Raw genomic sequence first — 27,175 nt, 5'->3', positions numbered from 1 at the left:
TTAGTGACAACAAATATAGAGGGTCTACAAAAATCTGCCTTGATTACTTCACTCACGGAGAGTCATTTTGACAAATATTGTGAAGACAGGCTATTCTGCTAGAAATGTTTAATATATTAGGTGCTACTTTTAGGTGCAACTGCAAATAAAAGGGGACAGATGATCCCACTACTGGATAAAGTATTAGTTATAGAGTTAGTTGCTTGTAGTAAATACCAGGTACTATATAAATAGAATAAGGTATAGACCAAGAGAACTATGAGAGAATTCTGAAGCCAAACAAAGGATAAAAATAGATAGATTTTTTAATCTACATTTTCTAGATAGATAGGTGATAGATAGATAGATAGATAGATAGACAGACAGACAGATAGACAGATAGATAACACAGGAGAAACATCTCCAGAACAGCTACAAGTGACAGCTGGGAGCTTAAGCTCCAACTTCAAGAGGGAGCAGAGCTAGATGAATATAGACCGGAGCACAAAAGCTTCAAGTGACATGAATGGCAATGAGAAAGAATGAAATCTGGCCATGTGTAGCAACATGGATGGACCTTGAGGGTGTTATGTTGAGCAAAATAAGTCAGGCAGAGAAGGACAAATATCATATGTTTGCACGTATAGGAGGAACTTAACGGAGGACCGTGGGGGAGAAGAAGGGGGGAAAGGGGGAGAGGCAAACCATGAGAGACTCTTGAATACTGACAAAAACTGAGGACTGATGGATGTGGGGGGGGAGGGGGGATGGGCACGGAGGGGGGCACTTGTGGGGATGAGCACTGGGTGTTATATGGAAACCAACTTGACAATAAACTATTTGTAAAAAAAAAAAAAAGTGACATGAAAACAGGAGCTCAATTTGCAACACCCCTAAGCTAGGGATTGATTATACATATACAACATTTTACCATATGCTTCCTTGAGCTTGGATGTTGTTTTGTTGTGTTGTATTTGTTTTTTGCCAAGCCAAAAATGCTCTGCAAAATGATCAGATGCCAGCAAGCCAGAGGTCAGGAGTCCCACGCCTGCATTCCCACTCCGGAATGGGGCAGGGAAAGGGGCAAGCTAGTGGGAAATAATGATCCACACAACTCATTAGTAGAGCCCAAGAGTCAGCCGGGGTCCGGAGGGGCTGTGGGACCGAGTTGAACCTGCAAGACATATAGGGCTTTCAGCAGTGAAAGGATTGTGCCCAGCCATCCAGGCCTCTGGATCACACAGGTCAAGTCCCCAAATAAGGCATAAAAATGAACTGGGAGTTTGCCTCAGCTTTACTGCTGAGCACATAAACTGCTTTAGAGAAAAACAGCAGCATTTTCTACAAGAAACTTGGCAAGCCCATGGTGTTGACAACGTGCTGAGAGAGTCAGTTGATGTTTGACCTCACCAAGACTCAACCTGTTTGTGTTTCCAGCCCCTCCAAACCCTGATAATGAAAACATATCACTGAGGCCTCTGATAATGGAAACCTTTTCTCAGCTGTGTTCTCCAGCTGCCATCTGAACTTGCTGGTAATGTTTCAGCAGACAATAGTGAGACTGTCAAGTCAAACAGTAACTCTTTCAGCGATTCCAGCCAGGCCTCTGGATTTGCTTGGATGTTAGGAGTCCAGGCTTGGCAGAGAGGACACAGAGGGGGAACGACAATGACTAGGGCAAGACATCAGAAATGAATTCCATTTTCTGGAAGAAAAGAAGTTAATTAATTAATTTTTAATTTTTTTATTTTTTTATTTTTTTTTTTTACAAATAGTTTATTGTCAAATTAGTTTCTACATAACACTCAGTGCTCATCCCCAAAGTGCCCTCCTCCATGCCCATCCCCCCCTCCCCCCCACATCCATCAGTCCTCAGTTTTTGTCAGCATTCAAGAGTCTCTCATGGTTTGCCTCTCTCCCTTTCCCCCACCATTTCCGCCCTTCTTCTCCCGCTTGTTCCTCCGTCAAGTTCCTCCTAATCCTCCTATACGTGCAAACATATGATATTTGTCCTTCTCTGCCTGACTTATTTCGCTGAAAACGTAATTAAGTCGTGGGTCAAATATGTAAGACTCAATTACTTCACTGCCTTTGTTGACGGTACATCTGAGAATTGGAAGCCTAGAACAGGGTGTTGAATGCACAATAAACAAGAGGAAATGCAGAAATGTTGAAAATAACAGAATTCTGGGAAATGATGAGGATGAGAAACACTTTCTAGGAAAAGGACACAACATGGGATTCCTGTGATCACGCAGCAGCCACTCCAGAGGAGGACATCAGCCCTAAAAGAGTAACCACGTTGGGAAGAGTTGGACAAAGCCCTGGTCAAAGGAGTTTTATTCTTTCCATCACCATCTCTGCCAATTCCAACCCTTCACTGGTAGTAAGTGAAACGGGTGGTGGAGGGGGGGTGGGGAATGTAAAATATTTAATAAATAAAATGGTGAACTCTGACCAGTCCAAATGGATGTGGGCCAAAGTCACGAAACAGGTGCTGAAACAGACCTGCTGTCAGGCTGGATCCTGGAGAGATCCCAGAAAGGGGGCTTGGCAGGTGGGGCATCAGAGCAGCTGAAGGTCTGCCCTGTTACCAGCTCCTGTCTGAAGCCCCACGTTTGTCTTCCTTGTTTCCTCGCCACCAGCCTGAGATCAGATGGCCTTCATGCAGCACCCAAAGTATCTAATTTCATATCACTTCAGATTCACTTGTTTGCCTCCTCACTGTTGTGAAAAAAACTCAAGAAAATGTTCTTTTTTTCTTGGCACTCTTGGCATCTAGCACTTTACCTCTACCTTGGGTAGCAGTGTTGGAATCCTGGGAGAGGTAGCATCTGAGAGATGCTTGTGTGGGAGAAAATTCAGACATGCAGAAAAGGGGAGACCTGATTCTACATGCTGTGGACATGGAATAAAAAGAGGCAGGGAAAGGAGCAGTGAAGGGCTATCACAGAAAGAGGAGATACTGAAGTCTGGCTGTACAAAGGGAGGGCAGTTAGCAGGGACCAAGTCTGAAAAGGTATTCTGAGACCAAACTGTAAAGTGACATCAGTAACCAGCTAAGCATATTAACATTTATCCTGTAGATAAGAGAAGTGGGAAATTTTAGAGCATAAGCAAACCATGACTGCAGAGATGTGATGTATTATGTGGGAAAAAGTCAAGCATTTGGGGCCCAAATAAAAGGTTGTTGCCCTAATCGAAGGCAGGAGACAGTGCCATAACTTGACCTTGGCAGGTAATGGCAGGAGAAATGGAGAGGACAATTGGGAAATGAAAGATGTTATGGAGCATAATTAACAGCCCTGGTAATTGATTGGAAGCACATCCATCTGATCCCAGTGGGGGATCAGAATCAAAGATGATAGAAAAGCTGTGAGCCTTAATTCCAAGGAGAATGGTGCTACCCTTAACAGCACTGAATAATTCAGAGAAGGCCTAGGTTTGGATCCAGTTGGGAAGGGACATGTGAATCCAATAGACTTGACAGAGGACCAAGGGGGGCTTTAGAACCAGTAGTCACAAATGTGGGATCAGAGCTTAGAAAAGACATTGGAGCTAGAGGAAGAGAATTAGCTCAAACAAACTCAGGTTCACTTAGCATAAGAAACCAAAGCTTAGTCGCTGCTCTAGATGCTTCCAAAGATGGATTGAAGTCCCAGCTGTAGTGCTTACTTCCCCATTACTTCCTCATCTCCTGAGGCTCTTTGGTCTCAGGAGAAGGTGAGGGAGGTGTGTGGAACAGTTGATTCCTGAGCCATCTAGCTGGGCTGTCGTTGTGCAAGGCTCTATGCCCAAGAGGCCCAGCAAGAGAAGAGGCAGCAGCCTTCACCCAGAGGTTTCTTCAACCTCCAAAGAATTAAATTTGTAAAGCCCTTGTAACAGTGAATTTATAAATGAGTGGAAATGGAGAGAATATTTCACAGAACACAAATTTATACATGAATAAAAATATGTTAACCATGGCTGGGAAATACTAGATGGTTCAGAAAAGTTTTAGTCTGGCTCAGGAAACCCAATACCTCTAAGAAACAATTTTTCTTCTCTAAGTATGTGAGGCAACATTGATCTAAAACTGACAATCTCAGCTCATTAGGCAGAAAGTTCTTGTGTTCTACTTATATTGGGTTTGTTAGTAACTTTATGTTTGCTCAGTGTTTACACACCATGTTCTCATGTTGAAAGGGATTATTTTTATTTTGTAAAATTTATTATAGGCTACCTCTGGACTAGAAATTTTCAAAAACTTTGAGTTCCTATAGCCCCATGCCCATATAACAGTGATTTTAACATCTTGACTTGCTCAAGAGCACATTCCCACAATGAACCATTATAACTGTATCATATTCACTTGGATAATTTACTTATATTTTTAAAAAGTAAAAGAAAAGAAAAGAATCAAGTGTTCATGTTCTGGAATCAGGCTCCCATTGTTTGAATCTGAGGGCCCTGTTCATAGTTTCCTGCAAATTACTGTAACAAATTACCACAAACTGAGTGGCCTTAAAACGACAAACGTGTACCTTTTCATAGTTCTGGACACTGTAAGTCCTAAACCCAGGTGTCAGCAGAGCCATTGCCCCCTCTGAAGGCACTAGGGAAGGATCTTTCCTTGCCTCTTACAGCTTCTGGTGGCCCTGGACATTTCTAGGCTTGTGGCTGCATCACTCCAATCTCTGCCATGGTCCTGTTCCCTCCATGTGTCTGTGTGTCCATTCTACCTCTTATAAAGACACTCACATTGGATTTAGGGGCCCAACCTAATCCAGAATTACTTTGTTTCAAGATCCTCAACTTAACAGGAAGGTCCTTTTATAAATACGGTCACTATCTGCCAAGATTCTTTTCCAGTTTAGGTCACCTGCACAAGTACCAGGGGATAGGACTTAGAGATATGTTTGTAGGGGACAGAATGCAACCCACTGCAAGCCCCCATTACCAGCTCTGTGACCCTGGGAAACTTGCTTTAGTTTTCTGTGTCTTTGTTTCCTCATCTGTGAAATGGAGATGGTAATAATATGCAATAATTATATAAATACATATATGCAAACCACTTACCACAGTGCTTGAGACAAATATTGGCTATAATTATTCGTTTGGTAAATAGAAGAAACAAATAAACAAAAAAACAACACACAAAAACCACAAGATCAGGTTATGACACTGCTCTTTACCATAAACTATACTTCACATTTCTGTAGTATGCATTTTTTGTTAATTTTTATTTTTTTATTTATTTTTTATTTTTTATTTTTAATATTTTTATTTATTTCTAGGAGAGAGAGACAGCGTGAGCAGGGGAGGGTCAGAGAGAGAGGGAGATACAGACTCTGAAATAGGCTCCAGGCTCTGAGCTGGCAGTCAGCACAGAGCCCGACGCAGGGCTCGAACCCACGAACCGCGAGATCATGACCTAAGTGAAAGTTGGACGCTTAACCGACTAAGCCACCCAGGCGCCCCAATTTCCATCTATTTAATCACTGAACACCCTCCCTCTAGTCCATTCTAAGAAAAACTAGGATCTTTANCAGAATCCGAAACTCTGACTGCTGCTCCAGTCCCAAATAGTATTTGATGATGAAACTTTTGCTAGTCTTAACCAAAATTAGAAAAATAAGTCTAATTGTTTTTTGTGTTTTTAATAAACTCAGGTTTTCTGCCTGTTCTCGGTTATTAATTTTTTTTTTTATTTTAAATGTTTTATTTATTTCTAGGAGAGAGAGAGAGAGACAGCGTGAGCAGGGGAGGGTCAGAGAGAGAGGGAGATACAGACTCTGAAATAGGCTCCAGGCTCTGAGCTGGCAGTCAGCACAGAGCCCGACGCGGGGCTCGAACCCACGAACCGCGAGATCATGACCTAAGCGAAAGTCGGACGCTTAACTGACTAAGCCACCCAGGTGCCCCATTTGTTAATTTTTAAATTTAAGTATAGTTGAAACACAATGTTATATAGTATGAATTTCCTTGTTAAATTTTATACAACATTTATCTCATTTCATTGTGAAATAGAGATTTTAAGTATCACATTATACCCATTTTGCAACTGAATAAACTATGTGGTTAAGTTATTACAGTAGCAAAGCAGAAACATGAACACTGGTGGTCTGGATATTAGTCCAGCACTCTCTATTCCAGCCATGTAGTCAGGCATGTTATTTATGTTCTTATGACAAACCCTGGTAGGGACCTCTCCCTAAGGAGAGAAAAATAAAACAAAAACCAAAAAACCTCAAGGCAATCTGGCTATATGCGTACGTGACAACATCCCTCATAACCTTGTAACATGAGACCACTTAATCAGACTGCATGTTTTTATGTTACCATATACGGGAGACAAAAAAGTAGAAAATAATAAAAACAAAACAAAACACCATATGGTGTTAGGGGCTCAGTTCTTCGGGTATGAACCCAACTGCGCCATGCCGGCATGAATAACGTTGCTTCCTGGAAAATAAAAGCCTCAGTGTCACAACTCTGTGTGAGAATCCTGCTACGTAACCATTCTCTCACATCCAACATTTTGTTTAGAAATCAGGAAGAGACTGTGATAGAGATCTTGATTTGAAATATACCCATGACAATTAACATGAGCGAGAGACAAAAAAGCAAGAAAACTTAGAAAAGAGGGAGAAGAAAATATATTTATGAAGTGATTCAAAGTGACTTCAAGTGTTCTTTTCTTTCAAGATTCATATGTAATGCTTTAGTATGTCAGGTCCAAAACATGTTACCAGGCAACCTCTTCAGGCAAATCAACTCAGATCTGCTCCTGTACCCCCAGGTCTATGGTGGGTCAGAACCAGACGCAGATGCCCCCAGGGGTCTGCTACTCACTTCTCCCCTTTCTAACCTTGCTCACTATTGGTTAGAGGTTCCAGCCCAACCTTGAATGCTTCAGCGAACACGGGGACAGAAACAGGTTAAGAATCAAGCAATCAAAGAATCAAGCAATCAAAGAGCAGTAGGAAGAAACTTTGAATTTAATCCTCTGCCAACCACAGTGAGAACAAACCCAGTCTATTTTCTTACAAAGGTATTCCTTGATGGGAAAAAATTAGATGTACTGAAAGGAAAGCATGTGAAGGAGGGATTCTGGTACTTTCATCTAGATCATTCAACCTCTAGTTCTTAAGTTCTCCTTTGGGCTTTCGCTAGAAGCCAGAAAGTTGCTTCATAGAAAAGAGAGAACACGAAAAATAAAAAGAGGGTTAAGGAGGAAGTGAGATAATTAGGTGGGAACACATTTTAATAAATTTTGTCCTCGAAATATGGAGTGTGAATAATTATATAAGTGGAAGAAATATGAGTAAATCTGCGTATGACAACATCTGCTAAAAATTGGGTTCATGCTATTTAAGGTCATTTTAATAAACTTGTGGTTTACTTGATAATGTATTTTCCAAATTGTTCTAGAAAGCCCCAAGGCACACGTACAATGAAATCATTCAGCAGAATTCTTTAAACAATTGATAATAGTAATAAAGGGAAAACTGCCTGTATCTAACGGTAACCCACATTAAGATAATTCTTTGCCCTTCTATGGCATTAGCCTTGAAATGCCTGACCTCTGCATAAGTATTAATTAAATCCCACAACAAGAATGAGGGGCAAAATTCCAGATAAGTACAATTAATTCCTGTTATAAGCACCTTTTTTATTCACAGGTTGGGTTACACCTGGGTCAGATTATGGCCCTGCTGTAGACTGTAGAGATGAGAATGTAGAATGAACACATCTTGCACTTATAAACCTGAATGCTTATAACATAGGGTTATCCTTTGTCCAGAACTGATCAAATGACTGACTCAAGAACATTTTGCTTTTGTTTCTTCCTCTGTCCATGCTGCCTCTCAGCTTCTGGTCCCCCGATGATGTCCATCTAATCCTACATTTAAAGCATCAAGGCATTTGACAAAAACAATAATTAATTTCTCAAACTCAACTGCTTTTCATTTTTCCAATCTGTCTTCCATGGAAGAACTGAACAAAATATGTCCCATGTGCTGTAGGAGCTATTTCAACTAAGCGTCAGGAGGCTGGCCTTGCTTCCTGCCTTCAGTACTGAATTTTATTTAGTTATGTTATATTTCTGGAAACTGTATTTTTTTAAGAGATGTAATTCCCCTCTAATTGGAACTTGAAGTCTGTGGGACATATGTCTGCCAGGAGCTGGACAGAGAGCCCAAAGTAGGAAATGGCCAAATATCCATCAGATGGTAATGCTAATGCACTGAGTCACCACTGTTCTCTGGTACATTTGAACAAGGACCTTTAAACAGAATATAGCTCACTCAGGTAACTCTGTGCCTTGTTTTTCACATACCTTTCAGGCTTTCATGTCTCATTTTTTCTCTGTCAACTTAAATTTGACCCCTTGTCTTGTTGATTGGTTAGATACCATTAATATCATTTGCCATGTACAGAACACACTTCCTAGATCATGGCAAAATCAAAGAAACTTCTTTGCTTACCTGGGACAGAAACAAAGGTTAGCCTAAATGGAGAGATATGACAGTGTGCAAATAAGAAACAGAGATCACATATATGGTTTATCATGGCTTCAAAAAAGCTCTGGCAGAGCCAACCAAGTGAAAATATATAGAAAGGGGTTTTCTGAAAACATTTCAAGGAGTACAGAAGCTTTAGGACAAGTTTTAAATGCTAAAATTTAATTTTAAAATTTAAATTTAAAACTTAAATGAGCACAAGCGGGTGAGCTACTTTGAGCATACAAAAATGTGCTTAGCTGGAGAAAATAAAAGTCCAAAACACAGAGGCTTTACTCACAGCCCCTCCAGAGAGTTGATAAGCAAATATGTCCTTGAAAGACGAATTGCTCCTCTGTTGTGTTACATTTGGTGTATCCTATTATAGATTCTCAGATGCCTCTTTGGGCTCAAATTGTAAAAACAATAGATAGTAGTTCCACATTGCTAATATCTATAAAGAATGGTGAGTTGCTAATTGTCATATGGCTTGTATATTTCCTACAGAAATTACAGAAGCAACTTTGTGCCCATGGAAGTTTGTAAATAGGCAAGGAGCTACCAGACAGACAATTCCTGAAGGCCCCTCTCTTCACAAGACATAACAGGTCAGGAAAGATCCAAGCGACAGCATCCGAAGGTTAGGTGTTAGAACACTGCACGCTAGTACAAAACTTGAATTCATGGTTGTAGAAATGAAACCTCCATTCAGCCCTGGCACTTCTCCACAGCTAGAGCTCACATCTATTTCTCAGGGCAAGCCCACAGAATCTCCAGTCAAGTACACGATAACAGCCATTCTTTACCATTTCACCATTTACAAAGACATCTCTTCCATAAACCATATCACCAAATCCTGAGTAGAACTGAGAATTTCTGCTCCTCTGACCCACTGCCTACTTGACCACCAATCCTGCTGTGAAGGATGTCCAAGCTGTGAGCGAAGAGCCCTGGGGTACCAAGCAGCCTCCTTTCTCAGGGCTCTGGACCAGTGACCTTACCTCTAACAGTCATCATTATCAGAGCCCAGGGAGTTCAGGGGCTTTGCATGAGGGCTTTGCCTCAGATACCCTTGTTTGTTCTCTACAGCATTAAGAAAAGAAAATGACTGCTGGTTTTCATCTCCTGTCAGAGAGTTCTCCTGGCTCATCTTCACCTAGACTAAATGCGGTGGAGCAGAAGCACCATAAACAAGTTAATTCATTTTTTCACCCATTTTCTCATGGACTCAACAAACATTGTTTCGTCCTTACTCTGCACAGTATGCAATGCCACATTTTGTTGGGAGTGGGGAGTGGAGTCAGTGGTCTCAGGAGTGTGGGCTGCCAGGCACTCCAAAGCTTGGCATGTACATAGATACCATGCTATTCCTCTGTTGCCGGCTCTGATCTGGGAGTTCCTTGGTCAGGTATGTACAGAAAATGGGATGAAATGACTGAGTTATAAGCCTCTTATATATCACTTCTCCTGGTTTCAGACACAACTTAACTCTAGAATTCTAGACAGTCTTGGAGCAGACAATTCTAAGGCAGATCCTCACCGGGCATGTCTACTTCCCCCAACCACACATAGACAAAATTTTGCCTGCTCAGACATTAGCCAAAACTGTTGAATAAATGGATAAGGAGGTGAGAATATTTGTCTTCTGTTAGAGAGTATGAAATAAGCAGAAAGGAGAAACCAGAAAGTATAAAAGCAGAACGTGATTGTGTTAATTTTTTCTTGCCTCTTTTCTTTCTTTTTTTTTCCTTTTTTTTTACATTCATTTATTTTTGAGAGACACAGAGAGACAGAGCACAAGTGGGGGAGGGACAGAGAGAGAGGGAGACATAGAATCCAAAGCAGGCTCCAGGCTCTGACCTGTCATCACAAAGTCCAATGCAGGGCTTGAACTCACAAACTGAGATCATGACCTGAGCTGAAGTCAGATGCTCAACCAACTGAGCCACCCAGGTGCCCCATCCTCTTTTTTTTTTTTTTTTTTTTTTCAAAAAGAGGAAGAACACACCACTCTCTCCATTATTTAAGAAAAAAGAAAAAACTGAGTTGTTAAGTGAAGTGCCTTCTAAAAACAGTGCCAAACCAGAAAGTAACCCAGACCTCCTTCCTCCTTCAGAGTTTTCATTTGCATGAATTCTTCAGTATCATCCTCAGAAAAGTTCTTTCCCATCTAAGCCCCAAGGGTAAGTTAAGTTTTAGCTCAGATTTCTACACAGCATCTGGTCTTGCGTGAGAATGGAAATTGGACTTTGGAGACCAGAAAGCAAGAGAACTTTCAAGTGTTCCCTCAAGGGACACAAAACTTAACCTGTATGAAAAAGAAAAACCACAAAATGCTCACCCCTTCCCTCTCAACTCTCCCTCACACACACAGATGCCCATATTGGCAATGTTGACACATCTTCTGAGGAGACAAAAATGAATAAATGTAACAGAAGTCATCTAGGGGAAAACAGATGGCTATATAATATGTTTTGTGAGTCAGAAGAATTCCTAGAAAGAAAAAAAAATAATCAATTGATAATGCAAATTAATTGCTGCCACTCACTGCCTTTTTATTCCCCTTTGCACAGAAGGTAATTAAGATGACACCAAGAAAAACTACCTTGATTGTTCACAGAAATCAGACCTAACAAGTCAAACAGATTTTTCACATGTAAAACCAAAGCTATTTCCCCTCTTCTGTCTTCCTTCACTTCCTCCAGCAGCCTTTCCCACTGGATGATGCTAAGTTTTTTGTTGAGTCAGTGTGGCATGTCTTCCATTTGAAGATATGTGTTTGACAGGCAGGTGAAAAGAACATACTGCAGTTTGCCAGCCGTCCCCTTGCATCCTTATGCACTTACTTGCCAGAGGATATAGGGAATTGTCCGGGCTCCCCATCGTAACCTGGAGGAGGATGCTAACCTGAGAGTAGTTTATGTTTGTGGGTGTATGCACACATATGCATATGTGTGCTCATGATGTAGACTTAGGGAAATTTATTTCACATATTTCTCTTGTTTTACCTTATTTCTACAGCAGGAATAAAAAGGATGAAATCAGTCTTCATAGGTAAAAGTACCTGTGGCACTTGGCAGACTTTTCCTCTTTCAATCAACAGCACTGAAATGAAGTCTATTCTCTGGGTTCAGACTTCCAGCACAAGAGGGATCAAACTAATCATATGAAAGTGACCAGAAGAAATGTCTGGGGAAATAATACTGTTTTCTAGTTTAACCTTAGTGAACAGGAGGAAACGCTGCAAATATGGGTTAGCATGCCAATTCTTGTCTGCTGAAGCTGTGAAATCTCCTCTCTCCCACCTCACCCCTTCCCTCAGGTTTCAGATTTTTATTTCCACAAAAATCTTCTGGCTAAACTGGAAGATGGGAGAATAGTATTAAAGTGCAATTTAAGTCTCAATGGTTTGCTGAAAGGGATAGATGTTTGGTAAACTTGTTTTCATGGAGGGAGACTTCAAATGTAATTTTATTCCAGATCTCTATAAGATAGAAAGCAAACTAATCCACAGTACTGATTGACAGAAGAAAAACATTTGCCCTTTATTAAAGAGACCATTGCAAGAAAATGCTGTTTGTATTACCTAGCTGTTCACCAATGGAAGGAAAAATCAAAGTTGACCCTTTGGTGCCTTTTTACTTGAGGCACAAAGAATCCTGGTGCTTTTCCTTAGGGAGGTGAACATATCCACTACCAGAATGTAGTTACTTAATCCAGTGGCCTTTTGATGATAAGAATCACCAGGCATTTGCTCAATATACACTGCTATTCAATGACATGTCTGATTCAAAAAGTGTGAACTGAGGGCACCTCAGTTTTTAAAAAGCTCTTCAAATCGCATTAAATCATTTGCTAGCATCATATTTCTGGCTAGAGATAAAACTATGGCTAGATCCAGGTATTTTCACTTTTAGACCAATGATCATTGATAATTCAGCACTGCATACATTTTATTGAGGAAAATAGCAATTAAAGTCACCAGGCAAAGAAATATAGGATGGTGTATCTTTAAGGTTGTTACATTTTCATGAAGCTTAGGTGGCAATCAAACTTGAAGGTATTACTGAACTATCATTTAAGGCTCTAGTTTGAAGTACCATGTACTGACCTTCTCATTTTAATAACTATCTTCAATTGTAAAGGTTTTCTATAAAACTAGGCTATCCCTGTACTCAATCTAGGGTATAAATCCCCAGATGTAAAGGTTAAGGCTTCACATTTCAGTAACAACAGGAAGTTAAGAAATCTAGTCTATCTACTTTAGACCTCCAGTCCCTTTTCTGTTCCATGTTCTGGGATCTCTGAGAGCTTACAGGTGTCTCCAGTTTGCCTTATGCTCATAGAGAAGGCCTATCCACGTCCCCTGTCCCTGTAATATCCACAAGTCCAGGATAGGGTCTTGTCTTGGTCATAAAAAAATTCAGGGAGGAGCTGGGCCATTGCCCCAGTGTTACCCACAGTGGTAACTAGGACCCTTTGCATTAAAAGCTATGTAATTTCCTCTCTCAGATCCCCAGGCTTCCCAAGATTTGGTCTGGGCACAGTCTAGAATTAGGTAGCAAGTCTGGGCTCTGGGAACAGCCACAGTGAAATGTATTTTAAAGTCAGCCCAGAAGTGGAAGCATTTTTATAAATATTTTTTTGTTTTTGACCTTAGTGTTAGTTGTAGTATTTTTCTTAAAATCTACTAGTTTCTATTTTTCTTTTCATGAAGTTCTTGTTCATGTATTCATACCACAGAACATAACTTCTTATGATGGTTTGGATATAGTTAGGATACAGGATGGAGACATACAGTGAAAAAGATTCAGTCATGTTCTAAAGGAGCTCATGGTCCAACTGGAGAAATAGAAAAGTAAATGACTCAAAAACAGAATGAGAAATAATTTGGGACAAAGAATAAACTGGAGGCATATGGAGGAGGGGTTCCTATGTCAGGCAGAGAGGGGGATGATGAGCCAAGGTTGAAGTCAGAAGAGCTGGTCAGGTGAGAAATAGGATGTGCCTCTCACAAGATTTCTGTCCAGTTTGACGGCAGAGGTAGCCAGAATGAGGCTGGCATAATTCAGCAGGACAGCCAGCACCAGGCAAACATGGGTCAGACCAGGGTATAGACACAGTGTTAGGCTTTTTATGTCACAGACACCTCGGGCTGTCAGATGAAAACTATGAACCTTATGATAGGCAGAATAATGCAAAGATGCCCTCCTCTAGTTCCCAGAACCTAGCAATTAAAGTTGCTAACCAGCTAATCTTAAAATGGAGAGATTATTCTGGATTACCCAAATGGGTCTGATGTAATCATAAGAACCTATCCAAGTGGAAGAGGGAAGTGGAAGGGAAGTTTGGAGTGATGTTTGAAGAAGGACTCAAAATTGCCTTGAAGACACCCTCCTACACTGTTGGTGGGAATGTAAACTGGTGCAGCCCCTCTGGAAAACAGTGTGGAGGTTCCTCAAAAAATTAACAATAGAACCCCTATGACCCAGCAATAGCACTACTAGGAATTTACCCAAGGGATACAGGAGTGCTGCTATGAACATTGGGGTACATGTACCCCTATGCATCAGCACTCTCAACAATAGCCAAATCATGGAAAGAACCTAAGTGTCCATCAACTGATGAATGGATCAAGAAGATGTGGTATATTTATACAATGGAATACTACATGGCAATAAGAAAGAATGAAATCTGGCTATGTGTAGCAACATGGATTGACCTTAAGGGTGTTATGCTGAGCGAAATAAGTCAGGCAGAGAAGGACAGATACCATGTGTTGCACGTGGATTAGGAGGAACTTAACATAGGACCATGGGGGAGAAGAAGGGGAAAATAGTTGGGGAGAGGGAGGGAGGCAAACCATGAGAGACTCTTGAATGCTGAGGACAAACTGAGGGCTGATGGGGGTGGGGGAGAGGAAAAGGGGGGTGTTGGGCATGAAGGAGGGCATTTGTTGGGATGAGCACTGGGTGTTGTATGGAAACCAACTTGACAATAAACTATTTAAGAAAAAAGAATGCCTTGAAGATAGAGAAAAGAAGCCCTGAGACAAGAAATGGAGGGAGCCTCTAGGATCTGGGAAAGGCAAGGAATGGATTCTCTACTAGCACCTTTAGACACCAACTGACACCTTGATTTCTGTCTAGTGAGATCGATGTCAGACTTGAGACCTACAGAACAATAAGATATTCATTTGTATTGTTTTAAATCAATATGCATGTGAGGGGTGCCTGGGTGGCTTAATCAGTTAAGTTTCCAACTTCAGCTCAGGTCATTATCTCACAGTTTGTGAGTTTGAGCCCCTGGTTGGGCTCTGAGTTGACAGTTGGGAGCCTGGAGCCTGCTTCAGATTCTGTGTGTGTGTGTGTGTCTGTGTGTGTGTGTGCCCTGCCCCTGCTCACGCTCTGTCTCTCTCAAAAATAAATAAACATTAAAAAAATTTTATATATATATATATAAAAATATATATATATATATATTACCTTATGTTCCTATGGTAATTGGATTCCAGGACCCTGATGAGTTGAATCTAAAGGTAAACCCAAAATACCTTCAACTGCAGCTGACCTTTCCCCCAGCTTAAATTTTAACAAGATCAAAAGGTAGTGGTAAGGAAGACTGGGTTGCAGTCCACATGAATTTTCATCAGAGAAATGCAAATTGAAACCACAATGAGATACCATTTCATATCCACTAAAATGGTTAAAATTAAAATTATGGCATCAAATGTTGGCAAGAATGTGAAACAACTGGAAACCTTACACGCTACTGCGGGGAGGGGGGAGGGGGAGAGGAGGAGTCTAAATAAGGGGATCCGACTGAGCCTAGAGGAGTGGTTACTGGCCACTCTTCCATCCAGGAATCCTTCAGTTGGTGGCTGCAGGGAGGGCTCTTTCATCTACCAGGCTGAAGTCACAGGTGGAAACAGGTCATAAAACTGTTCTATTTGACCCAAATGTCATTGTGATTGTTATTAATTTAGTTTTTTATTTTTCATTGTAGTATAATTTTACAAAGGGAAATGTATATACCTTAAGCACACTGAATACTGAAAATTCCATTACCCCAGAAAGTTTTCTTGTTTTTCTTTCTGGTCAAGAACTGACCTTTCCTTATAAAAGCAATCATTAGTACTATTTATATCATTACACATTGGTTTCAGGTATTCTTGAACTTTGTATAAATGAAATTTACAAGTATGCACTATTTAGTATCTGACTTCTTTCACTCGATATAATGTTTTCAAGATTAATTCATCTTGTTGGTGCATATATCAGTAGTTTATTCCTTTTTATTGCTAAATAGTATTTCACTGTGTGAATATCACAATTTATTTATATGATCTTTTGTTGATGGGCAAATGATGGAAATAACTCCTATTGTTTTCAGGAGTATTTTAGGCTGCTATGAATTAAGTTGCTATGAGTCTGTGGAAGGACATAATTTTTTTATTTCTCTAAAGTATATGCATAGGAATGGAATTGCTTTATCATGGGTAGGTATATATAACACTATAAGAAACTGCCAATGACTCAGTCAGTTAAGTGTTCAACTCTTTTTTTTAATGTTTATTTTTAAGAGAGAGAGAGATAGATAGAGAGAATGAGCAGAGGAGTGGCAGAGAGAGAAGGAGACAGAGAATTCAAAGCAGGCTGTATGCTATAGGTGCAGAGCCCGATGTGAGGCTCGAACTCACGAACTGTTAGATCATGACTTAAGTTGAAACCAAGTTGGGCGCTTAACCAACTGAGCCACTCAGGTGTCCCAAGTGTTCGACTCTTCATTTCAACTCAGGTCATGATCTCATGGTTTGTGGGATTGAGCCCTGCATGGTGTTCTGTGTTAACTGTGTGGAGCTTGCTTGGGGTTCTCTCTCTCACTCTCCCCCTCCCCTCTTGTACTTGTGCATGCTCTCAAAATAAATAAACTAAACTTAAAATAAAAAAAGAAACTGCCAATGAATGTTTCAAAGTAGTTATTCCATTTTATACCCCCCCAAGTAGCGTGTAAGGTTTCCAGTTGTTTCACATTCTTGTGAAACATTCTTTCACATTCACAACATTTGATGCCATAATTTTAATTTTAACCATTTTAGTGGATATGAAATGGTATCTCATTGTGGTTTCAATTTGCATTTCTCTGATGAAAATTCATGTGGACTGCAACCCAGTCTTCCTTACCACTACCTTTTGATCTTGTTAAAATTTAAGCTGGGGGAAAGGTCAGCTGCAGTTGAAGGTATTTTGGGTTTACCTTTAGATTCAACTCATCAGGGTCCTGGAATCCAATTACCACAGGAACATAAGGTAATATATTATTTCCTTTTTGCTTACCGTCCTCTTCTTTATTATTGCCCTCTCAGACAAATTTGGGTTTGCGGAAAGAATTGTTGAGCCATTCTGCTCATCAAGGCTTCCCTGTGTCCACTGCTTTTTGCTAGCCCCATAGAAAAGTGGGATTTTCTTTTTGTTACCATGAAAGCAAAGGGCTTTCATATCCTTCCATAGTGTAGCTGGAAGCACCATCTTTTCCTTTTCTTTTTCTAGTTTTTGCATGAACTAACTACAGTTAAAAATCAGGAACCCCGCCCCCCCCCCCAGTATGCAGATTCCCAGCTTCCCTTTAGAGTAGGTTCTCTTGAATATACTTGGCCTGCATTCCCATATGCAGTGATTAGTCACAGGTGAGCAGAGGCTGTCCCTGAACTCAGGCTGGGCACCCTCTACTTCAGCCTCATTCCCTGTACTCCCGTCATCTGGCCCAAGTCACATTATCTGTGATCCCTAGTCTTTTGGGTTTTCATCACCAGATATTCCTATCAGGGCTGAAGGAGAATCCTGCAGCAAAGTTTTTAAACAAATACTAATTCATTTAAACCCGTGGGCAATAAAAATTAGGTCAACAACATCTTGAGTGACTGATAATTGCTTCTGATTCAAGTCTCTGGTCACATTTGGGAGATAATTTATCTCCCTGACAACAAATCAGGGATAACTGCAAGTAGTTATCTCTTGTATTGATATAGAATTTATCTGCTCTGAAGAGATATAGAAATTCACAGGCAGGAAAAACTACCCTTAAGTTTCCATGCTCTGAGCTGTTTACCCTTATGTATTGCTGATGATAGAAAGGTGACAATATTAAACATACTTGACATTTATCTTTTATCTTTAATGCAACATTAGTATGTCTTAGAATTTTCTCAAACTTAGTTTACAAATCACTATTATAGAAGTGTTTTGGCACAAAATTCCCTACTCTCATGACTTCTAATCAATACTTTCTTGTTCTTGTTTTTTTTTTTTTTTTTTTTTTTTAGAGTTTAACAGAGAGAGAGAAAGAGAGAGAGAGAGGGACAGAGGGAGGGAGGGAGCAGGAATGGGGGAGAGGACCAGAGGGGAAGAAAGAGAATCTTAAGGAGGCTCCATGGTCAGTGTGGAGCCTGACACAGGGCTCAACCTCATGACTGCGAGATTATGACCTGAGCTGAAATCAGAAGTTGGACTGAGCTACCCAGACTCCCCTAATTAGTATCATTTTTAAGCAAGAAATCCCAGCCTACTTCCTATAGGTATATTCTTCTCATCATCTGAACTTAAACTATACCCCAAACTATACCCAAGTTTAGTACATTTAAATGAACTCAAGCAGGATGAATTTTCAAAAAACCTTTTATCCAAAATAACAGTGAGCCTCATATTGGAAGGTCATCAGTAAAGAGCTATCAAGAAAAAAAAAAGGAATTTAAAACTCATGGTTAGAGCTTAAATGATATGTTTTAACCAGTACCAAAACTCATTCCTGTAACTAAACTATTATTTTATATGACTGTTTTGCAACCAATCATGAACTTTTTGGGGGCAGAGACTGCATCTTATTTATCATGTGATCTCAGCACCTAGCCCAATGCCATGTATCAATGAAAGTTCGATAAATATATGTTGAACAAATAGATTACGAGAAGTAGTCTTTTCTGATTGTGCTGGATGCAAGCTGAGAAAACTCTGAGAATCTCAAAAGCATACACTATTGCTGATTTCTCAAAAATAATGAGTTAAAAGATTTCAAAGGCATATGTGTGTTGTAATGAAACTAGAATGTCCTAGAATATATTAGGATTGAAGGCCTCGTGAGGGGGCAGAGTGGGGGAAGAACTCTGTAGAAATAACCTTCTCATCCTCTGTTAACTGTGAAATCCCTGGCTCTCCAGGAAGCAGCCCTCTTTTGGTGAAACTCCTTGCAGTACAGGCTTCACTTGGTGGGTGTTTACAGGTCAGCCCATATTCTCTGGGCAAGACTAGCAAGGACATTAATACTGGGTACATTAGGCCTGAGAAGTCCCGAGCCTTAAGAGATGACTATATAGATGACACATTGGCAGCAAAAGCTGTGGAAAATGGACAAATGGACAAAATTAGTATGGGTTTTCAAGCAATATCCAATTTACCTTTCTTGGTGACATTTTACACTATGTGTTTTTTGCTTGACTTAGAGCCACATCCAATTCACAATGGTCTATTGTTGAAACAGCTTATCTGCCTCCTACTCCTAAATTCTAAATACCTTGGCAAGATTGACACATTCTCTACCAATGTTACCTGTAGAACTTTCCACTGGGGACTTAATTTTTTAAGTAATGCCTGAGATGACAAATCATCTTGGAATGGTTCCTCTTATCTATTTTTATGTAAAGTTGATTTCTATTTGACTATAATTAGGAAAAAAATGGAGGAAAAGATAATTTATGATTTTTTTAATTCTCACATTAAACCAGATTATAAATGGATAGAAAACTGGACTTGAAGGCAGACTTTGAGCAAATCACTGTGTTTTTCCTTGTTTTTGTGTTTTGCTGCCTCAGTTGTATCAAAGAGTAAAGACTGATCTCAGTGATTAAATTGTCATCTTAGGATTGACATTAAAAACCAAAATTTCCTGGGATGCCTGGGGTGGCTCAGTAGGTGGAGCATCTGACTCTTGATTTTAGTTCAGGTCATGATCCCAGGTTTGTGGGATCGAGCCCTATATCAGACTCCTCACTGAGCATGGAACCTGCTTGGAATTCTCTCTCTCTCTCTCTCTCTCTCTCTCCCTCCCTCTTTCTCTTTTTCCTTCTCTCTCTCCCTCCCTCCCTCTCTCTCTCTCCCCCTTCATCGGCCTCTCACCCACCCCTTGTGTTCTCTCTTTATAAAAAATAAACCCAAAACAAAACAGGAGTAACAGAAAAATAACCTACCAGCCTTAAATATTTAGATAAAATTTCTATTAAAGTTTAACATCTCAAAAGAGTATGCATAAATTACGATTACCTTGCAGAAGAATTATTATAGAAAATAACTCAACCAACTAAGCACCACCCTGATGAAGAAATCAAGCCTTACCAGCATCCCAAGCCTTTCTCATGGCTCACCCAACCACCACCCCTTCAGTCCTCTCCAAACACTGTCCTTACTTCTAACACCACAAATTAGTCTGCTTTTGAACATTATTAAAATAAACCATACCATACATATTTTTATGTCTGTAAGCCATATGTTGGTCTATAATTTGGTGCTAATCAAAATTTAGATTTATCAACATTAGATGACCAAAGTATTATACCTTTGCGCATAAGCCTTTGTGTCATTCAGGATTATTCAGGGAGGAAAAAGTGACTATGTATTTTAAGTAGAGAGATATTTAATATAGAAAATTAGAATTTCACATACCACTGGAAGACTTAGAGGAATGAAGGTCAAGAGGTCATTTGAGGAGACATGCAGTCATCACAAGGAAGCCACCACTGATGTCCTCAGATGCCTGTCTAAAGGAACCTCAGAGCTGAGGGAAGCCATCAGTGATGACTACAGCACCCTACCCATGGCTATCATGAGAGAAAACTACCTTTTCCTCTTCTGCTCTCCAAATCTCACCTAAGTTCCTATCATTGGCAGGTCTAACCCAGAATTCTACTGGAAAAGTATTCGGGGAACTGGCATTCTGAATGTCTGTCCTGTGATGAAGGGGAGAATGCATAAGTGACGATACTGAGCTAAGAACATCATTTGGCAGAAGCTTAGACAGTTTAAAGTAGCTGATGGAAGAGAACCAGAGCCTGGCTACATTTCTGACCTGCTAGTCACTCCTGGGTCTTCAGATCCTTTTCCAAGACCAATCCTACAGTGCCCTCCTTAGGGATACTTGAAAGCCTGCTCCTATTTTACTTCTTTCGAAACCAGTGAGTTACAAAGACCCTCTTCTCTTATTTTGCAGATTGCACAAGCCAACTTTTGAAGAAAAGTCGGCCTGTGTATAATCGTATGAAGGTTCCCAGAATTAAAGCAGTATGAAACTCATCATATTGGATGTAGGCACTTCCCATTGACTGTGTCTCTCAAACGGTGAGACCACCTTTTGGGGAAGACATAGTTGAAAATAATTACTATTCATCCTCCTCTGCTAACAGAAACAATTGTCCTCCCTCACTTAGGTTTCCAACCTTCAAGGCTGTCCTGTTCTCACAGAGAAAGGACCAGAGAGGCAGGAGTTTTGTCTGTTTGCTTTCCTGTGCATCTGAATATCCTGACAGTCTAATCCCCAGAGAGTCCCTGTAATCAGGCAACACAGGACATGCTCCAATTACCAAGTCCTCAGTCCACTGTCTCTGCACTATTCTATTTCAAAATAGAAGGCAGAACTGCAAAATTAGATTTGGATCGTATTACTACAAGCAGATAACTGTTCCCCCTTCTTACTGGTGATCAGAAAATCTGAGATAAGTGCTTTTAAAAAGATTAGAACAACAAACCTCATCTAAGAATAAGATCAATTCCAGTTCTCTGTTTTTCTTACAGAAAAAGAAAAAATGGAAGGAGAAAGCTTTTGTCTGGTGACGGTTTATTTTAACCGAGACACTTTCTCCATTTGTAATTTGGTGTCACTTGTGTTATGAGAAGCACTGCCAATTCAGATGGGTTTCCCGGGCAAGGACTCACAGGCGAGGTTAAACACAGCTGTGCTAGTGCCTCAAATCCTTAAGGGTCCAGCAGGACCCACACTAGTAAAATAAACTCAGAGAAGGCAGTCTGAACCAGCTGCTCTAGAGACAAAATGAGCATAAATAAGCATAGAATGAGCAGGGCTGCTGGGCCAAGGTCAAAGGCAAGCTGGGGACATTGATTTACAGAGGAAGATACTGTCTAGAGCACATTTACTACAAGACACACAGAATTGGACATTCTGTCTTTTAATCATCTGGGTATCACAAGGAGAAGTGGCCCAGCTTGGCACTGACCCTGTCAGCACGTTTTTGTAATAAATGCTTCACTTACTGGGAATGTTGCTATCAGTTTGCAGAAGATAAAAATGGCACTCAAACACAAAGTCAGACCACAGTGTTTATAATTCCTTTCTGTTAGTGAAACACACATAATCCTAACTATCCAGATGATAGTTAGGCACCAAATGGTGCCTCAATCTCTAGTGATTTACAAAGTACTTTTATACATGTCATCTTACTCTGATGGTGTGTATGCCCCAGTTGCACAGATGAGTTGAACTGAAAATAGTTTCATTTGCCAGTTTTAAGTATCTTCCTTTCCCCTCTAGGCAGCATTAGTTTCCATTGTGGCCAACAGACATTATTGTCATTTGCCTCTTCCAGGCAGAGGACGCCTCTAGAGAGGCCAACAATCGGAACTATCTCAGTTCTAACACCTTCGATGAGAGTCTCCTAACCTGCCTGGGTTTCAGCTTCCTCATATGTGTGTCTTAGATATTGTAGTCATCCCCGCCAACTGATAAATGATAAGAATGAAACTGTGCGTGGCTATGGGGCTTTTACACTTGATGGTGGGAATATAAATTAGCAGGACTTTTTGTTGATATTATGTAATAAAACTTAAAATATATATCATTTTATACAGAAAATTTTATACTTAGTATTCTATTCCAATGAGATAGCCACATCAATATACAAAGATATACCCAAGATGTTCATTGCAATACAAAGGTGTTCACTGAAAGTAGAAACAACCTCAAAATGCACCAACATGAGACTAGTGAAAGAAGACATAGTATATTCATATAAGAGAACTTCTATATCTGCTGAAAAGAATCATGGAGATTTTTATTTGTTGACTTGAGCAGAAGCTCCATGACATAATTTTTGAAAGAAAAGGAATTACAAAGCAGTGCGGTTGATACAATCCCATTTATGTGTAAATCCCGTAAATCCCAGATCCTGCTGTGATCCACTTCAACAGTGTTGCCTTCATAGAAACAGATCAGTTTCTACTGAAAGGCACTACAAAGTAATTTCATTCTGGCTCTTAACTTTCTCAAACCATTAAGGAACATATATTTCCCAATCCAAAGCACCACATCCTAAAATACCGTCTGTACCCTACCGCTTTCATCTTATTTTCTAACACGGTAACAGCTTCTGAAGGCTCTGTCCCCAACAGCATTTTCCTAGTCTCAACCACAAACTCTGCCCCCAAATTGACCAACCACTCATCTTTTTGTCCCTTTTTCCTCTTCAGTAACTTTTCAGAGGTACTGGACACATGTTCAGATTATATTTTGCTTTAGAGCCAGGAAACAAAGTGTCTTAGCTGTGCCATCAGAAATTATACATTTCAAGATTCAGGTAAGAACATCATACAAGTTTGTATAAGAGGGGCTTTATAGGAATTAGTCCATCTTAGCCCAAAATGTTTTTAGTAGAATTATTTGGTTTGGGACTCCACTGTTTATCAGAAATCTTGAAAACAAAATAATCAGTGATTACCATAATCTGAATAATAAGGTGGGGAAAGAAGAAAATGCTAAGTGAACAAAATTTCCTTTCAAGGGAATAGGAGGAAAAGAGACTGACTGTGTATAGACCACAATGTCTTAACCTTGCAGCAAATACAAAATTATTATACTGCTACCTACTGATATTTACTTAAAAGTGTCTGTAAGGATGTTGACAAAATTCTTAGCAATAATGAGCTCAGTTGGGATTTCTCTGTGAATTTCTGTTCTGTCTTCCTTCTAGTTCTTTGATTTACTCATGATAAACATGTTGTGTTTATAATCAGAAATGAAAAACAAACTCATATCAACATACAAAGAAAGGATTGTAATGATGTTCACAATGAATAATCGATATAAAAAATTAACACACAATTTAAGTGTAAGACATACATATTTTAAATAAATACAGTTGTACTGTCTCTTCCTGTTTTCAACATTAAACTCCATCATTTGGGGATTATCTTTAATAACCCCTACATGTTAGAGTTGATCAGTTTCTTAGCAACAGTTGAACACTACCTTGTTGGTGTTATTTTTACTCCCAGTCAATCTATTTAATTTGTGAGTCCACTGCATTGTGATTCCTACACAGCATCTAATGACTTAAAAAAATGTTAACATTTCAAACTAGTTATAATCCTTTCAATCCAGTTGCCCTGGAAGTCTTCATTTTTATGGGTCTTTTGGGTGAACAGGGAGTTACCATATGGGTGCTTGTATCCATTTCAAACTCTCCACACCTACACATTCCTGTACCTCTTTCTAAATAGATAGCATTTATTTATTTTTATGATTTTTGAACCAGACAAATTTTCCTGAAAATCAAGGTGCCTAACTATTTAGTTCCTGACACTGTGACTCATGAGTCTTCTCTTAACTGGGGAAATTCTAAAGAGAAGTTTGCAACACCTCACTGGTGGGGCATAGTCCCAAAACTGCTAATAACTAGTGCCGGCAACAGGCACTCCTGGTTTCTGAGCAGGGAGCCTCTTAGTCAGACTCCATTCAGAAATGCCAAATAACACCCTTGCTTATGGCTGGAAATTCTGACCTGGGAATTCCAGAAAGTGTAATTTGTCATGTGACAACTATATTTATCTCTCAAAGTTCCTTCAGCATTATAATTAAATAACTGAATCAGTTCTAGTCAAAGGCAATTTACAACACGTCTCCAGGTGGAGAAAAGAAATAATTGCTGATCAAAATCCTACAGGACCTTGCAAAATTAGAAACAAGCTCTAATAGGCTGGCTACTGAAAAATACATTCCCAGGGAAAACAAGTGCGCATACTAGGTGGAAAATGGTTGCTTGATAGCCCCACAGATTCGGATGTCAGCAAGGGACTATACCCTTCAGTGATATTACATAAATATTAAGTAACATTTTAATAAATATATCAGGGTACATCTGTTTGCTTTCTAGTTATTCTTTTTGTCCTTCAGAGTCATTTGAGTAGCCCTCAGATATATGAATATGGCTGAGTAAGCCTCACTGATTTAGAAGTATGGTATGAAAGGACTCCTTTATTTCTCTCTTTTTTAGAATGACTTGGGAGATGTTGCTTCACCTTCTGGTAGGAAGTAGATCAACTTGGCCAGAAGACAGGCTTTTTCACTTCTGAAGGAAGAGCACAGAAGAGTCACTGCCCAGTGAAGCCTTCCCAGATGTTCCTGACCAGATGGTTCTTCTTGTATATAACCTCTCCTGTACCATTCCATCACTGCCTTATCACAGTTGTGACTTTATGTTTATGTCATTACCCTTTGTTTAATATCTCAATCCTCCTCTACGCTTTAAGCAACATTAGGTCAAAGACTCTCTTTGCTCACATTTATATGTCTAATGCCTCACATAGTGTCTAACCCGCATTAGCTCTCAATGAACATAGTATTTGTTGAAAAGATGAATGAATGAATGAATGAATGAACAAATGAATTGGAAAGACCTATTTAGGATGGTACCAATCAAGGTCATTGGGCAGAGAGGATAACAAAATGTCCAAAATAAAGTTACCACAAAGGTATAAAGACATGGAGCCAGTAGATTGGCCCTGGATTTGAGTTCGAAACAGAGAACAGGATGATTGTCTAATTTCTGTGATGTGAAAAATACTAGAACTGGTCTTAACCCATCCTTCCTGGGACAGCCAGTTCTTTAAACTGGCTGGGTATATATTCAATGAAATAATCTGTATGAATGGTATCAATGTGGACCTCAGATGTATTACAGGCTGATGATATCTCAACTGAGCAATGGATAGGAAGCAACCTTCCCTCAAAGGCTTGTTGAGGTCAGGACAGGGCTCTGCCAACACAGAGGATCTCACCCAGCCCCATTGCATGTTCCTGGATAGCATTCAGTGTTTACTAACAAGAGTAGACAGAATTCTGGAGTCAAATTCATATACAAATGGTGCTTCTCCTTCCTGTCTGACTCTTCTTCTTCTGGAGGGTTTCTGGGTCACCTCACTCCATATGAGGTGCTTCAAAACCAGTGGCAGGTACCCCACTGGGCTTCCATCCACCGTATACTCACATGGTGATTTTTATCTGAACCAGTTCTAGAGGAGATTAGTACCATATGAACATCACCAGGTGAAGGAACTGAAATCATTTAACTCAAAGGGAACTGATCAGTTGGCTGGAAGTCATTGCCACTGAGTATAACCCAAGCCATCCACAAATGACAACTTGGAAATGGCTGCCTGACATTCTTGACTACCTTAGGAACAGGAAGCTTTCATTTCTGTACTTCCGCAAAGGCCAACCTCTACTAAGAACCTTCTAACCTTAACCACTGTTGGTCCACCCATATGACTCAGAAGCAGACTAAATTTCCCTCTTCCCAAGACACTTGTGAACACTTAAGGACTTGCAGGATGCAAGATGGGAATGACATTAGAGCTGAAAGGACAGACTCAGTGTCTAAACTGTCTGCTTGTATAGACATGTAAACACTTGAGTACCATACCCTATGAACTCCTATTGCAGGTTATTTCTACCCAAAACTATATAAATGCTCTTATTATATAAAGACCAGAAGAGAACTAATCCATTAAACTCAGTCTACCTCTCACCAGTGCCACCTATATGTTATGTTTCCAAAAATACAGACTGACTCACATCACCCTTCAGGTTCAAAATCTCCATGTGATTCCCATTATCTACAGGATCAAATCCAAACTTTCTTCTCGCTTCATGCCCCCCCGCACATCCTTGAATTTGTGTTAACCATACCAATTTAAACATTTTCATTTTCGGGGCGCCTGGGTGGCTTAGTCGGTTAAGCATCTGACTTTCGCTCAGGTCATGATCTCGCGGTTCGTGGGTTCAAGCCCCGCGTCGGGCTCTGGGCTGACTGCCAGCTCAGAGCCTGGAGCCTGTTTCAGTCTGTGACTCCCTCTCTCTCTGACCCTCCCCTGCTCACACTGTCTCTCTCTTTCTCTCTCTCTCTTAGAAATAAATAAAACATTAAAAAAAAAACATTTTCGTTTTCAATATTTTAAGTATAAAATAATACACTCTCAAAAATTCAAATGATATAAATGGCACAAAGAAAAAATATTCTCTTCTTCTACTCTACCATTTTCCCTTCAGAACAAACAGTTAATACTGTGGTGGGTGGCCCTTTAGATATTTTCAAATTATAAATATTTACGTATTGGAGTTGCATTATAACTTACTCATGTGCACATAAAAACATATAGAAACAGATAGAAATATACAAAAAGAGTAATGTAAACAGAGAAGTTCAGGTGCCACTATCCCACTCAATGAGCACACTGTCCTGAGAGAGCTTGGGATGTAAGCCATGAGTTTGTTGACTGTTGGGAGAGTTAAGTTTTCAGGCCTGTGGAGGATGAACATCTCACAGAGCTGAGTGTGGCTCTAGTGTTCACAGATGCGGGTTTGTCTATAGTTGCTTC

General features: G+C 40.0%; 1 long non-coding RNA gene across 1 annotated transcript; it reads left to right on the top strand.

The window, feature by feature from the left end:
• The first annotated feature begins 2,018 nt into the window (after positions 1 to 2,018).
• Positions 2,019 to 26,323, top strand: LOC120244810. The gene is made up of 2 exons (XR_005531647.1): positions 2,019 to 2,365; positions 24,793 to 26,323. It is a non-coding gene; the product is annotated as an uncharacterized LOC120244810 (long non-coding RNA).
• Positions 26,324 to 27,175: the final 852 nt, after the last annotated feature.

Source organism: Hyaena hyaena, unplaced genomic scaffold (assembly GCF_003009895.1).
Source record: "Hyaena hyaena isolate Hyena2069 unplaced genomic scaffold, ASM300989v1 scaffold_394, whole genome shotgun sequence".
Classification (NCBI taxonomy): Eukaryota; Metazoa; Chordata; class Mammalia; order Carnivora; family Hyaenidae; genus Hyaena; species Hyaena hyaena.
Note: the sequence above shows the minus strand (reverse complement) of the source record. Positions and strands in the feature narration are given on the sequence as shown.